Source organism: Helianthus annuus, chromosome 3 (genome assembly GCF_002127325.2).
Source record: "Helianthus annuus cultivar XRQ/B chromosome 3, HanXRQr2.0-SUNRISE, whole genome shotgun sequence".
Taxonomy (NCBI): domain Eukaryota; kingdom Viridiplantae; phylum Streptophyta; class Magnoliopsida; order Asterales; family Asteraceae; genus Helianthus; species Helianthus annuus.
This window is the reverse complement of record NC_035435.2, coordinates 76,163,423-76,180,128: the sequence shown is the minus strand read 5'-3', so window position 1 is coordinate 76,180,128 and position 16,706 is coordinate 76,163,423.

Here is a 16,706-nt window from a genome sequence, read left to right as displayed (position 1 = left end):
CCAACAATCAGCCAACTTTTCAACCCATTCTTCTCTATCTTTCTTGATATCCAATCACTTCATGTTAACCACCAAATTGCAATATCTTTCTATAATCATTTTGGTGTTTTCAGTTTTCAATCCACGAAATAGATCGAATTCTTTCTTCAAAAGCGATTTTTTGTTCTTGGTCATGTCTTGACTTCCAACAAACTTCGTTTTTAGTGCTTTCCACATTGAGTGTGCACTTCCATTGTGTTGCAATAAGATCAAGATGTCTTCTTTAATGGCTTATTGCTAAATACTGATCATCATCTTTTCACTTTTGTATTTCTTTTTCTCATCATCACTTAAATCTTTAATCGCAACAATCTCTCCGTCTTCATCAATCGGTCTAACATATCGTTGTTCAATACATTCCCAAACATCTAAGTGATTTGCTTGAACCCAATTTTCAAAACGTTCCTCCCATCCATTATACTCCTCAATATTCATGAGCTTAGGTGGTTTTTGCATGGTGCCCATTTCATTTTCTAAGTTCACGTTCTGAGCCATAGTGATCGGTTTAGCAAATGCGTTGTAAAATTCAGAATCCATTTTTCAAACGAGCTGACAATTTGAAACGAACTAGAAATAACAAACAATTTGTCAAAATCAAACGATCTGAGTGTTTCGTGCGATCTGGTAACCTGTGCGATTTGACTAGCCCGTACGACCTGGAATTGGTACGAACTGAATTTTGGTGCGATCTGGTGGATTTCAAATGAACTGGACTATTTTCAAACGGTTTGGACCACTTCGTGCGATCTGATTTTTCCAAACCGTGCGAACTGAGTACCTCGTGCGAACTGGATCAAATTCACACGACCTGGATACTTTCAAGCGACCAGAGATCAATCTGTGCGACCTGAATACTCAACTCGTGCGAACTGAGATGATTTTCGAACGAACTGAAATGGTTTTCACGCGATCTGGACCATTTTACCAAGTTTTAGGTTGATTTTAGGTCTGATTTTTTCAAGGATTGATTAAAACTCAGTTTTACGTGTTATATGACAAAATCAGATCATTTTGACCGTGGATTCGTTGAAATTTTGAAGAAAAAATGTAGAAAATGAGTAGAAGTGAGTAGAAAACAGATTTTATCCTTGAAAACAAGCTGAAATAGTAAGAACTCTTCCTCCTGAGCTCTGATACCACTTGATAGGATCGGGGAATCGATCTAAACGAGTCGATCAGAAGAGTTCTAGACCAAATCAGAGGCGGAATTCATTGATTTGATCTTCATTCAGCTTGATATGCTCTTAGAAGTAGATTAACTGTCGTTTGTATTGATTTGATAACGTTTACAGCTTGTTCGACACTTCAGCAGAGCTTCGCTACCGGAATCACAAAGTTCTTCAAATGAAATGACAAGACCACTATATATAGGCAAGCCAGGTCGCACGAACCATCAGGCCACACGATCTGGTCGAGTTCGTACGAACTGGTCCAGTCCGCACGAACTGGTCCAGTCCGCACGAACTGGTCCAGTCCGCACGAACTGGCTCACTTCGTGCGAAGTGACTGGTTCGGCCCTGTTTCCCGTTTTTCTCGAACTACGTGTCCTGGTCTATCATTCTAGTTACAAGACTCGATACAAGACGAAGTCGACAGACATATGCACCAACACAACACATCACAATCTTCGAGTGGATTTGGTTGAACACATTTGGAGCGTTCCATGAGACAACCCTGACGAAGACAAAGATGAAAATTAAAGTTTATGTAATTTTTTTATTTTTAAATTTCATGTAGTTTTGTAAATATATGTTTTTTTTTAAATTTATGTAATTAAATTTAATTGATTTTATATAATTTTTAAATAGAAATAATCTATACTTTCTATAAAAGGAGAAATCCCAGTGACATAAGAAAAGCTGATGTGACAGCCAGAGAGGCTGACCAACAATGTTTTTTTATGTCATTATTGCATCATAAAGCTTAATTTAAAATACATTTTAAATTCAAACCTCTGCCCTTCATTTAAAAGTCAAACCTCTACACTTCATTCAAAATTAAAACCTCTGCTCTTCATTCATAATTCAAACCTCTCCTCTTCATAAGAAAAGCAAACCTCTGGCCAGATTCAAAAAAATTCTGACTCCAGATTCAAAATTCAAAATTCAAACCATATATTCGAACCATATAAAGAACATATATGAATCTAGCTGAAAATTCAAATTTCAAGTTATCTCTCTCACTCATATCTGCGAGCATATATCTCTCTCTCTCTCTCTCTCTATCTCTCTCTCTCTCTCTCTCTCTCAAATGCATAGCTCTCATGATTCAGCCGGTTAATCTCCGATTACAGTTATTTGTTCGAACATTTGTTGCTTTTGTTTACACATTATCGTTCAATATCATGTGGTCGAACATTTGTTGATTCTGTTTACGCATTATTGTTCCAATATCATTGTTCCAATATCGTCGTTCCAATGAAGCTTCCCATCACACATCAACGTTTCAACATCGATGTTGCAATATCATTGTTGCAACATCATGAAAATTTGCATGTGCAACCTTCTTTGATGGGAGAGTTGCATTGTTCCAACATCGTTAAATGCCAATTCAGCTTTTCTTATGTCACTCATATTTCTCCTTTTATAGAAAGTATAGATTGTTGCAATAACGTGAAAAGTTATATGTGCTACCTTCTTTGATGGGAGAGTTGTATTTTAGGTTTGTGGCTTATTTTTCTTAACTGTAGTTATACTAATTTTTTATTAACATTCACATTTTAGAATATGTTAATATGCATATTGATAGTATTAAATTAAATAAATATACATAGAAAGATAAAAATTTACTGAAATATGCATAAACTTTTACACACTACAGTTAACATTTGCTAGGATTTCGTAGACTCTCGCCTTTCTCCATGTGATTTCATTCTTTCTTTTGTTTTTCAGATTGGTTAGCATGTCGCAGATTTTCTGATCCTGTTTTAGTAGTTGTGTCAGAAACTCTTTTGCATTCTTCTGGAAATCTGATGGAGGAGAGCGGAGGACTTCATCAAGCAATGCTATGCTGTTCCAGGTTTTGTTGTAATTAGTGTCACTGATTATGCCGACTTTTCTGTTTAGTTCTTCATCTGATCTTTTTTCTTTGAGTGACGACATCAACAATTGTATTTTAACATTGCTGGTGTCTGACCAGTGGTAGAAGCATCTGTTTGCCATCTAGATTTTTGTTGGATTTGCTGATTTTGATTTATTTTTGACAGACAATGATTTGTAAGAGAATTTGTTGATGTTTTGAATCAAACTAATCATTGATCTTTTATAGTGTTTAAAACGCGTCTATATGGTAAACGAAGAGGTTAATTGTAATTATGATAACATGTTTTTTTTCTTTGAAGCTTTAAAATTTGTCACTTGGGTTTCTTGATATTTAATTTTATAGTTTTCCCATAAAAGCTGGGGTTTGAAAAGGTTTTTGCATTAAAAGGCTGCTGTTTTGAAATATAAATTTATATGTTTATATTAAATCTACACGTTTTGCTTGATTAGATTATTAAATGTATAATGAGTTTAAATTTGACTTCTTGTGCTGTTAGATATCTCACTATATAAACTCATTGCTACTTCACCTGTTTTTCATCACGTTTTGCTACGAAGATATCATTCTTTCACATCACTTGAGTAATATATAAGTTAAAATGGCATCATACACTTCTACAGAGTCTGATGATTTAATTCTGAGCTTTATCAGTCAAATTGAGGAACAGGTGTATGAGGATAGGGCTACTCTTCAAGAGCTGAAGAGATGTTTTGATGGACTGCACGTTGGCCTGTTCACGAGGGAGCAGGTTTCTAGAAACCTGGTGCGGATGCCTTGAACTTCCGTTCATGAGCTTTGTGTTGTCAGTAATATAGAGTGCGGTGATAGAGACGTGGAGTTCAAGGCGATGCTCAAGGATATACATCGAGAGGTGTGAATTCAGGATCGTGAACGATTCCTTCTACGTTGAGTGCGTACTAACACGTATGATGTGCGGAATCCATATACGTGTGTGGATCAGACACTATGATGTAAATATAACTGTTTTCCTTTACTAATTTGACAATGTTTAAACCTTCAAAACAAACGGGCAGAGCTTCGCCTCAAAGTTACCCAAAAGATGTAAATGAACTAACACAAGACACCTATAAATAGTGTTGCGGGTTCGAACAAGAACAACATGGCTGGCTTTTTTACCAGCTTCGTATAAAGCTGCCTTTTCTTCAAATCTTGATTTCTTCAATGTTGTACCAGTCTTGAATCATTCGTTCCAGCTACGTTTTGTGATTGATGCAAGCGATAGACATACTGCACTCACAGACTCCCCCTGGATATTGTTGCCGTCAATCTTGTAACTTTCAATCTCTTACCGAGTCTTTTAGAAATGTTGACATAATCAGCAACATGGACTCCCCAATCTCTAACAAAATCCCTATGAATTTGTTTTCAGCTTTAGCTGCTCCCCCTTTCTTTTTACTTCTCCTTCAGGCTCCCCCTTGCTTTAAGCTTCCGCGCTTTCAGCTACTAGGATCGTCACCTGACTCTACAAGCTTCACAAGTTTCTCCATGATAGACACCTGGCTCTTTGATCGCAAACTCATCTTCAGTCTCCCCCTTAAGTTCTGCTCTCAGAATCGTAGTCTGGAACTTTCATCTGCAAAACTCTCAAACCATTATAAGATATTTGACTATCTAAGGATCAATCACTTAGCTCTAGACATATAACAATGAATAATCTGGAGCATTTCAAAAATATATGACTACACAGGACATCGTTTGTTCACATAAATATGGATTATATATTTAACAAAAAAATGTTTTATTTTTCCAAAATCGATGACCTGGCTACAAATATTCTCTGATCGAGAACCTGGCTAACATATAACAATTTTAACCTCTTTATATCTCCCAAAATCGATTACCTGGCCCTTAGACACAACTGAATTTGACAATATATAGATTTTCTCAGGAAATATAACCTGGCATTCTCCCCCTATCAACCAGCTTTATAAGTTTGACAGTTTAAAGCATCCAAACTTTTATCAACTAATCTTCCAAGTCCAAATTAATGACTTTGGAGATTTCACAAACTGCTTTTGATTTTTCATTTTTAAAAACTTCAAGTTTCAAATTAGTGAACTTGTTTATTTTCATAAACACGATCAGCATACTTAGATTTTGAAACTCAGCTTTCAGACATCGGTTGTCAAAAATAAAGTAGAATCAAAATCTTTTTGTATTTTTCTGAAACATAAAGCAGTAAAAAATATTTACAGACAATATTTTTTGTTTGAGTTCATGTCAGAGGATCATATCAGTTTATGACAAATCGCTAGCACCGTTGAGCTAAACCCTTTAAGTTCTAAACTATTCACTTAGATTGTCAATATACTGATCCACTTAAATTTTCACACAAATTTCAACTGATTCGAGATACGAGATTTAGTGTTTTAGGAACTTAACTTATTCGCGTGTCCCACCTCAGAATATACTCTCGTATCAAAATTCCTTAGATTCAGTCTTACAGGTGAATATACTATATTGATATCTGTACTCTGTGTTAGTGATGTGAGGTAAAATACACATATTTGTCTCGTGTAAAGTGTATAATTTTTATATAGTTTTTATTTGTTTTATTTAGTTTTTAGTGTATATTATATTATTTTGTGTTTTGGCGGGTACTGGTGCAAATGGAGCGAAAATGAGTAATAATTAAATAATCAGTCAGTTGAGTAGAGTATACCGACAGGGACCGAATAAAAATTACAGTCATTTTCCTTGAGTGGGCTGAGTCCACTATCTCTATTTTATAAACTCAAGGGACTAAAGTATAAAAGGTTGAAAGCTATTTAAAAAATAGTTACCAAAGATGGGGACTATTAATGTCAAGTGGTTGGAAGTTGGAATTCCATGATAACATAAAAAGAAAGCATCTGATTGTTTTGGTTTTGAGATCCGTAGAGATGTTGACCACTTGGGTGTTGACTGTTGACCGAAATAATCAAGTTTGACTGCTTATTCTTTACTGTTGGGCCATCTTTAAACGTATAAAACTCAGGCCCATTACACCCTTTTTCGTTGATGTGGCCCAGTACACCATTAGCATATCCCAAAAAAAGAGGAGTTTTACGAACTAACAATTCTGGGGGATTGCCGCCATAATATTACTGTTGTTGGTTTATATGAGGGCGACACAAGAGATTGGGCCAAAGCCCATTATAGTTGGACGGCAGCAATATACGAAAAGAGAAAAGGAGTTTGACGGCAGGAAGAAGATCAGACGGAAGAGAAAGAAAAAGAAAAGAGTTGGTTCGAGTTCAAGCCGTGATCAAGATTCAACCCTTGGTTTGCAAATAATTAATTTATTGGTTTGAGATACTTTATGTTATTCGAACTCATGACTATGAATTATATATTATTTGAGACTTGTTTCTTTTTAGTGGTTATGTTTCTTGGCTAAATTTTTCATGCTACCTAGGTCTAGATGAACTATAATTTAATGTTTTGACTTCTCGGTTTTGACTAATGATTAAATTGAGATGATTTACATATTCATGTTTTATGATTGTTTATGAATTTGTGTGCTTGTCATGGTTGTGATTGATTGTTTGGTTAGGTGATCTTGTTAGTCTGGTCTGGAACTATTTAGATCATCCTAGGTTCGTTAATCTATTAGATTTTCGGTCTAGAGCTTAAGATTAGAGATAATTCAAGTTTAACTAAATTAATTAAAATCAACTGAGTATAGTGTGCATCCTTTTCTAACAACTCTAGGGACAAGTCAGGATTGCTAGGTTATTAGCTAGGCATTGTTTGCTTGTTTGGGTGACCGATAGCTCGGATCCGGTTACTTATTCGCGTTTAGGGTTTCCTAGGTTTTCAATTATTTAGCAGGTTTAGCTTCATGACCGGAGGATTGTAGCACCATAGTTGTTTTTAATCTGATAGTCGTGGGATTCGGTATCGATAACTCGAATCGTTTCCAATTTAGCACTTCATCACTTTGTTCCATCTTCTATTTTGGTTGATCATCCTTAGCGGCAGGTTTTCTGGGTAGATTCGGAGCTTTAGCCATTGGTCAGGACTATAGGTCAGAGGTTGGTCATAGGGATTCAAAGCCTGGGTAGTTCTTTCTCATCATTGTCTGCTTTCTGTCACTTCACCACCTTACTTGCTTGCCCTGTTTTCTTATTTACTCGCTTTATTAGAATTAGAAAAATCCTAAAAACACAAATTAAAACCAATTAAGTAATTAGTTGAGTCAGAGTCTAGTTAGCGTCGCTAGTGTCTCGTGGGTTCGATACTCGAACTTCACTAGGCTTTACTACGTACGATAGGTACACTTGCCTGTCAGTGGTCTAGCATTTAGAGAGTTTTAGTTTATAAATTTAAAACTAGGGTGTCTAGATTATGTTAGTTTTCTATAGACCGCATTCAGCACATCAGTTAGTGCGAGGCCTTGAGAGCTCAAGTATGAACTACCGTTCAGTCAAAGAGATGAAGGCTCGACTTGAGGTGTGTCCCACTTAGGGATTTTCTTTACAACTGCAATTGATTTATATCTTTTGATATTTTTCAATTTTTATGCAGAGGGTAAGCGTTAAGCGTGCTGTCACACCCCTTTCTGCGGCGGAAGCACGAGGTGTGATCATGAAAGGTTCTCATTGCATACGAAAGGTGAACATACTACATGCTCGTAAAAATAACTTCAAAACCAAACATTTCATAATCTGAAAACATAATTTAGCGTTTACATCGCGTGATAGCATAAAACGTTGTCTGAAAAAGTTACAACATCCTTTGAAGATAAACATAAGCGACATCCACAAGCATGAGTAAGGCCGCGCGCACATCCACTTTAGTTACCTGAAATACATGTGAGTTTTGAAAAACGTCAACATAATGTTGGTGTGAATTCATGCAGTTTTTGTATAGAACGTTTGTATACTTTGTGTTAAAAGCATGGTATGTGTTTTGTTTAAATCATGTATTCATGTATAAGTCAAGTGTTTCTATATGTATCAAGTGTTAATGGGTTGCAAAGCCATTAACATGTGACACGACGTAGGAAGTCACCAAACCATAGGCATTTTTCTGTAGTCGATTCACGACTGAGACACAAAAGCACTACTTGGTTCTAGTTGTCACCAAGAGTGGGGCTGCCCTGATACCCATTAGATCTAACCTTTTGTTCTGCGGTCTAAGTATGTACACGATTAATGGTGCTTATGGTACCCTATTCGTGACACGATTTCTTGTATCAATTCTTGGCACTAGTTTTCACCAAGAGTACTTCTCGTTTTAGTACACATCATACCATTTTGTAAATATCGAAGTGTTTGTAACATGTATTTCACCCCCAAAATTATAAAACTGAAAACAGTTAAAAGAAAAGAGGGGCATGAACTCACAACTTTGCGTTCCTTGCGTCGTAAACTTCACCAGATTTGCTTATAGTGCGTCGTGACCTAAACGTGTTTTATTATCGTTAGTCACTAGTCTTGTATCGTACAAGTACAAGTCACTATCTTTTGTATATGTTTTTTTGTGTAAAAAATATTTTATATTTTTAACTAAGTGTCTTACTTATATTATTTTCTCAAAAATAAATATAAGCTTTCTGTATTTTGCACTTTGTACCTGAATTATGTATTTTGTCCAAGTAGTATATTTTCATAAATATATCCCCTTGTATTTGTCTAAGTATGTTGTATGTGTATTTTGTGTTTTTACTTCTCATGAATATTTAGCGTATTTTCAAGTCCTAATACACTAGCACGTATAACACATACTACATACACTTAGCACATAGTTTGGTGATCAAATAATATATATATATTTTTCTCAAAAATATACATACTTAATATAAATTTTTAATCTTGAAGAAATCATCATTCCTTATCACCAAAAATTAGGGAAACCTTGGTAATATTTTTAGATACATTTTTAGGGAATAAGTTTTTCAAAACTTATATTTTTCTAACTGTCAAAATTTATAAAAATTTTGACAGAGTTTCCCCTAAAAATGGAGGTTTCCCATGTTTTCAAAACATGTGTTTATTTTCTTTTAAGTCATCAACAATCAATTTTCAACAATAATCATCAACAACATATACTAATTTCTCTATTTCATGAACTTGAGAGTTTATATAAATGTGTAGTAACTCACTAGCACATTTAGTAAGTCTTGTTACTCTTTAAAGTGTGTTTGTTTCTTTAAAAGCTTCATTTTTAAAGGATTTAGTTCTTTACAACTTGTGACATTATTTTCTAAAAATATTACTTCTTGTATTTTTCTTGTTACCCATGTGTATCTTTACTTTATTAACCACCAAAAATAAGGTCTATTTGTTTAAGAACCAAGATTTAGTACAACTTGTATTTTTAACTTGGTTCTTTTGAAAAACCGCTCATAGATATTTAGATCTACAGATTTATAACCTTATTTTTCAAGAAATCTTGTGTTTACTCAAGTTTCAAGTTCATGGGTGGATGGTTTCATCATCCTTCAAGACTTTATCCTTTACATCTTGCTAGTTCATGTCTTTAAACATGATCTAGCAAGTCTAGGTGATGAACCATCTTACTTTTACTAACAAACAATATTCAATAATCATAACAACATAAGAACAATATGATTTCTTCATCAATATAACATTACTTCATCTTTTATCCATTCTTTTTCCTTTATGTTCATAGACTTTATTTATGTTCTTTAGAGTTTCCTTAATAATTATCATTCTTCCATCTATTAACCATCAAGAACATGAAGAAGAAGATGATGATTTAAGAAACTTACCACTAGCTTAAAGCTAGGGATGTTCAAGAGAAGAAAAGTGGTGGATAAAAGCAAATGGAGAAGGTCCTTCAAGATCCGCTTGCGCCGAGCTTCGTTATTGACCTTCTTACACCTTAATATCACCTTAGAATGGATGGAAATGGATTGAAAATGAAAGTGTGTGTGTGTGTAGTTGAGGCCGTAGCCAAGGAAGGAAGAAGGAGGGAGTTCTTGGTGTTGAGTGGTGAATGAAATGAAGACATGAGCTTTATGTGCAATCTTATAACCCATGTTCTAGTATTAACCCAAGTGTAATGTGCTCCTAAAGGACCAACAAGATCAACTAAATAATTCAAACAAATCAAGGGTGGGCCACCCTTGTCTATAACCGGTCATGGGGGGGGGGGGTTGGTTTAGTTTGATTTCAATTGTAAGTTGCATGATCTAGTTAGGTTTTAATGGTACTAGTTGGGTATTTTTATGTATTTAGTATTTACGAGATGTAATATGATGTTTTGGTGACCATAACAAGCTTTGACATACTAAAACAGTGCTTCTAGCATTATTTTGGTGTTCCGGGTAATATCCGATTATTCGGTTATATACCGGTTCGTTAAAGTGCTAAATTGCACCGTTTAGTGTCTTTTAAGTGCCCTTTTGTAATACTTTCATTCCCGACACTTAGGGAAGTATTCTGGATGATAAAACAAAATTTCTGCATGATATTTATATGTTTAAAAGCTGATTTGAGCTGAATTTAACAAAATTCTGCACTTAAAGTGCGTTTCGGGTGCTTTTTAGTGCTTATTTTTGCTTCCGTAATGTCTATATATTAAACCCTTGTATGCACTCTTGGGTTTTAATGTATTCTTGTTGTTGGACCTACACCTAGGCTCCAATTTTATTGTCTGGCTGCTTTCTGCAGAACTGTTGACGCAATGTGTCTTAGCGGTGAGTTTACTAGTATTTCTGACGCAACGCAGTTCATTAATGTATAAAGTAATTCTTGTAGTATAAAACGTGCATGAATTCACTTGTATTGTATGAAATCAGATAATGTTGACATTTTAGCACATAATTGCAGTCATTAAATAATAATCAAAGTGTACGGAAATTACCGGTTTGGTGCCAGTTGTCACACGTGCAAAGTATTATATGAGGTCTAGGCCATTGCTTCCGCAATGTTAGAAGTCCGGGTATAATACCCCAGATATCAAACAGTATAAAAACCTAGTATCTCAGAATCTGGCAATCTCTCAAACAAGATTTTGGGGGTTACCCATATATCCGAGAGATGTTCCCCAAAAGATTAGAATGTATTGATATTTAGGTTTATATCTCGAAAACAATCTACTAACTATGTAAAAACCTACCGGCATATCATTAGTGAGACCGTTTATCACATTTAACTTTCCAAATCTTTAGCGTACTGTGATTGTCTACTGATGTACTATCATTTCCTCTGTTTACACAAAACTCTTTTTTCATTTTTCATGTTTTTGGCTCCTTAAAATTCAAAACATTTAAGAAAATTTGACAAACCGATGTAGATAGCTTTGTCTCGCTATCCATTTTCTGCATCTCATGCTCTGTTTTGCAAAAAATATAAGCAGAAATTACCCCCATGATTTTCAACACACTGATTTTTAACAATGTTAAAACCAATTTCAATTGTAGAATAATCATGTTTGTTCCGCCGTCAGGGTTTCAGCATATTCAATCAACATATTTTTGAAATTTTTAATTTTTGACAAAATTTAAAAACAGACATATAAATTTTTTTCAATTTTTAACAAAGTAAAAACATATTTTTGGTTTTTAAATTTTCTATTTTTAGGATTTTTAATATGGTTTATTTATATACAGAAACAAACAAACTCCATGTTTCTCAGTTGCAGGGATCAGCAGCTTCCTCCTCTTGTGCCAGGCTGCTCCGATACTCCTCTTGTTGACATTCAGTTGTCTTCGGTATCACCTGCACATTCAAATAACTCAATCATTTGAACAATGCAACCCAAGCCTGTTTAGACTCAGGTAGTTGAACATGAATCTTTTCAGGTAGAACTGGATAGTTTCGTTCATTCTTTTAAAAAATATCCTTTTTAATTTTCTCATCAACTGAAACTCTTTGTTACTTGACCACCTAGATTTGCCATTTTGAAACATTCCTTTTATAGAATCTTGATTCATTTTGAATGTTTTGATTTTAACAACTTTTGGTTTCCAAAACTGGTTTTGTTTTGCCATATCAACAGTTGTTTTCCAACTCTTTGTTATCCGAAATCTGGGTGTCATTGGTTTCCCAGTTTGTAGTGATTCAGCTTTTGACTTTTTTGGCTTCCAAGTTTGTTTTGATTCAAACTCGGTTGATTTCTGATTCACAACATCATACTTCTATTTCTCAACAATGACAGGTTTAAGATTTGGACACTTGCGACTAAGATGTCCAATTTGGTCACACTTAAAGCATGTTCTCTTGGAAACATCTTTAACCTGTTGTTGTTGCCTTTTCTTTTGAACATAGAACTCTTCAATAGTCTGTCGACTAAATTCGAGTTCTTTCTTTTCTTCAGAACTTGTTCCGTGAACAAAGTTCGTCTTTTTATGATAATTTGGTTTTTCAAATCTTTTTTGATTTTGTTTCTTCTTATAACCCAACCCAGCCTTCATGTTTTTCTTCTTGTAACAAGGTTTATTATAAGAATTTTTCTTGCTCTTTCCAGTGAATTTTGAAATTTCAGACTTTTGAATTTCTAACAGTTTGAACACTTTGTCAATTTTATCTGAAATCACATTCTGAATCGGGAATTCAACATCTGAGAATAATTTGTCCGATCCAATTATTGTATACACCAATCCTGTTGAATCATCATTCGCATCTTTCTCAGATTTTGAATTTTTAATATACCTTTCATGAAAAAACTTCCCTCATTTTCATCTTGTGCCTCAAACTTATATGGTTTAGTAGACTCCTCTGACAAAACGCTTTCAACAACCGGATAATTCGATGTAATCATTTTTTTGCAGTGGATAAAACACCTGAAAACTTAAAAGTTCATTATGTAGTGATCAACTTAGAAGGTGCAACATTAGAATGGCATCAAGGATATGTTGATAGTCAAAATAGAGATATAGATGAGATCACATGCGATCAATATTCAAGATCGGTTTTCACCAAGATTTTGTGAAAGATTAACGCTATGGAAGAGTTAAAAAATCTCAAGCAAACAAGTTCACTTAACGAGTACACTAAAGAATTTGATGCTTTGCTTAATAGAGTAAAATTGTCTGATGAATATTCTGCTAGTTTATATGTGGGGGGGATTGAAACCTGAAATTCGCTGTTTAGTTAAAATTTTCAAACCAAGAACCATGAGAGATGCTATAGCAATGACCAAACAACAGAATGTAGTTTACTCAACTTTATTTGGTGAGAAAGAGGCCAAGAATTCGAATAATAACTATAGTGTTAGTACTTCTAGTTCTAAACTAGTTTCATTAGCAAACAACAGGAGTATAGTAACTCCAAGCAATACATTGGCATTATTGCCTTCACCACCGGTTAATAAGATGCTTAAAAATGTGAAGAGAGTACTTGCAAAGATAGCTGAAGAAAAAAGAGCTAAGGGGGAATGTTTTTGGTGTAATGAGAAGTATTCACCGACTCATAATTGTAAGTTCAAGCATTTCTACATTTTGGAAATACATGATGATGAAGATTGTGAGGAAATGGACTGTGAAAATGGAAAAGAAGAAAGAGAAACAGAAGCTCAGAATTATGTTTATGCAATGACAAGAGTAACTTCATTTTCCACAATGAAGGTGGTTGGTACAATAGGAACAAGGCAGATACACATTCTCATTTATTCAAGTTCGATTCATAATCTTGTTAATTCCAAGTTAGCGTCCAGATTACAATGTCCTACCAAAGAAGTACCCTTAATGAAATTATTTGTTGCAAATGGGAAGGAGTTAGATTGTCACCAGTTATGTCAAGATTTTCAATGGTTAATGCAAGGTGCTTGGTTTAAAACTGAGGTATTACTTTTACCATTGGATAACTATGACGTGGTTTTTGGAATACAATGGCTACAATCCTTGAATGATATAGTATGGAATTTTAAGAACTTAACTTGCAATTCAAAGGTCAATGAATTGAAAGGGATAAAAAAAATAGTGTTTCTTTGTGTTCTATGGAGAGATTATCTTGTCACACCCCAACCAATGGCGGAAACATCAGAGTGGGACTAGTTCGAGATTGCAAGAGACTTCATAACACTATTTGTGACAATATTTAATTCAACCGATTTCATTTCATAGCAAAATTGTCAAATATTACAAAGAAACTCAAATAACAACATTGTTCAAACATGACGATAACAAAATTGATACAACACTTTAAACCTAAACGTCTAAGTGAGTATCTAGGCATCTTTGCTAGTCCATTTTCGTAGCATCATCAATCCTCAACCTGTAACATGTTTAAAATACAACTCAATGCAAAAGCAAAGGCGAGTATACAAGTTTATGAATAAGTATAAGTATAAAAGTTTAAAACGAATCCACGTGGCAACTTAGTTTATACAAGATCAACATAACATGGCATGCAATATTTCTAGTCAACCCTCTGTTTACGCAAAATGATATAATTCAACATGACCACTAGTCTACGGGCGGTGCGTTACTCCTATAGCGCTATACATGTCAAATGGAGGCTCGTATAAAGCTAATGACTATAGTATATCACATAAGTATGGTCCACGTATAAGCACCAAGTATAAAAACATAGTATTCATGTATAAGGATTGTTTTCGTGCATTGCATAAAGAATAAGTTTAAATGTAGTTTTATAAATTAACATGTTGTTGGTGCAGCTGTCTGTCGACTACATCCTCGTTCGAGTCTTAGTTAAAGAAAGACAAGTCGCTACGAGTCTCACTACGAATTGACTGCGGCAATATCCAAGGGGGAGTTTGTTGATGCATTTTGTTGGTGCAGTTGTCTGTCGACTACATCTTCGTTTGAGTCTTAGAATAGGACTGATTGTATAATGAACGGAAAACGAGAAAACATGTAATAGATAGGTCCGCTCATTGGTCCAAATAGGTTAGGTTCGCTCAAGCGGACATATGAGTGGTCCGCTCGAACAGCATTGATCAGGTCCGCTCGTATGACAAGATGTTGGGTCCGCTCGAACGGCAAGTAACATGGTCCGCTTATATGGTTCGCTTATTGGGCCTGTCCAATAAGCGAACCCAAATGCCTATATATAGGTCAATGAGCGATTCAGTTTGTAACGGAGTGTTGAAATCGTACCGAAGTGCTGCCGGTGCGTGATTTGAAGTGTAATCAGTGTAAAATCAATAAAACAAGTAGTTAAAGTGATTTGCGTGCTGTTTCTACCTTAGTTTCTTGTAATTCTGCACCTGAAACCAAGGAGAAAGCCTCTGAACGACTCGTTTAGGTCAGAATACGATCCTACAATTGGTATCAGAGCTCAGGAGGAGGTTCTCTGCAGAAAATAGCCGGTTTTCGTCACTTTTTCTTACTTCTACACCTTCTTTCTTCGTCAGACCGAGATTTTACGGTCGTAATTCGCTCAAATTTTCACATATTGTGCGCAATTGTATCGAGACAAACCCTGGAAAGTTTGGTGTTGAAATTCGAAGGAAAAATGGGTCAAACCAGGAGGTCCGCTTATCCGGTCGAATAGTGGTCCGCTTATTCAGACGATTAGTGATCCGCTTGTTCGGTTCGCTCATTTAAACGGTCCGCTTATTTGGACGTTCGGTCCGCTTATTTGGTCGATCAGGTTCGCTTATCCGATCGGTCCGCTCCAAAAGTCTTTGGTCGGTTCGCTTATTTGACAGTCTGGTCCGCTCAAACGGTCGGTTCGCTCCAAAGTGTCCATCCGGTCCGCTTATCCGACCGAGTCAACAATCTGGTCCGCTTTTCTGTCACTCCTGGTTCGCTTATCTGTCAACAACTACGTATCGGGATTTTGTGAAAAAATGGCGATGGTGTTTGATGAACAAGAGAACTATTATTTCGAAAAATTTAATGATTGGCATCACGGATTTTTTGATGAGGGTTATAGAAAAGTGAGCAAAGATGGATGGGATAAAAGGTTTAAATATTTTGTTTGTCTGAAAGATGAAACTTTGGATGATCTTAAAGACCGATATGGTGTCTTACTGAATTATTTGAAAGATCATGAGATATATCCGTCAAATGCTGAGAAATTAGAGAAGTTTGCAGATGCATTACCGATTGAATGGGGTGAATGTTTGAAAAATTTAAAGGAAGACTCAAATTTTTCGAAATTACCACTAAATCAATTCATCAGCAAACTTAAAGCTCATGAACTTGAAACCAGAAAGAAAAAGAAAGAAATGATCAAGGTTTTGGAGAATAATGTACTAGATCTGAGTTCAGATGTGATTGAAGAGATGCACAAAAGGGTTGCTAAATGTGTCAGGGCAAAATATGTGCTGAAATATGATTTCAAACGAGGTTGTTATATTGATAATAATGGAAATCCTCTTGATTTCGTTAAAATCTTTTGTGTAGGTACATTCATAGCAAAGGAAGAAGAAGCTCCAAAAGCTGAAGAATCGGTGAAGAATGAAACAATGTGCTCAAGATGCGATAACGTCAAGACTGATAATGACAAACTTGTGAAAGACATGGCAAGTTTGGCATCTGAAGTCAAAAAGTTGAAAGATGAGAAGCACACTGCTGAAAACCAGATTCTTTGGTTACATGAAAATTGTGAGAAACTAAAAGTAGAAAATGACAAACTGTTAAATGATTTTAACAATTTGACATTGAAAAATCAAGAATTTAAAGGGCAAATGAAAATTCTTGAAGATGGGAGAAATGTGTTCAGTAAAAACAACATTAAAAA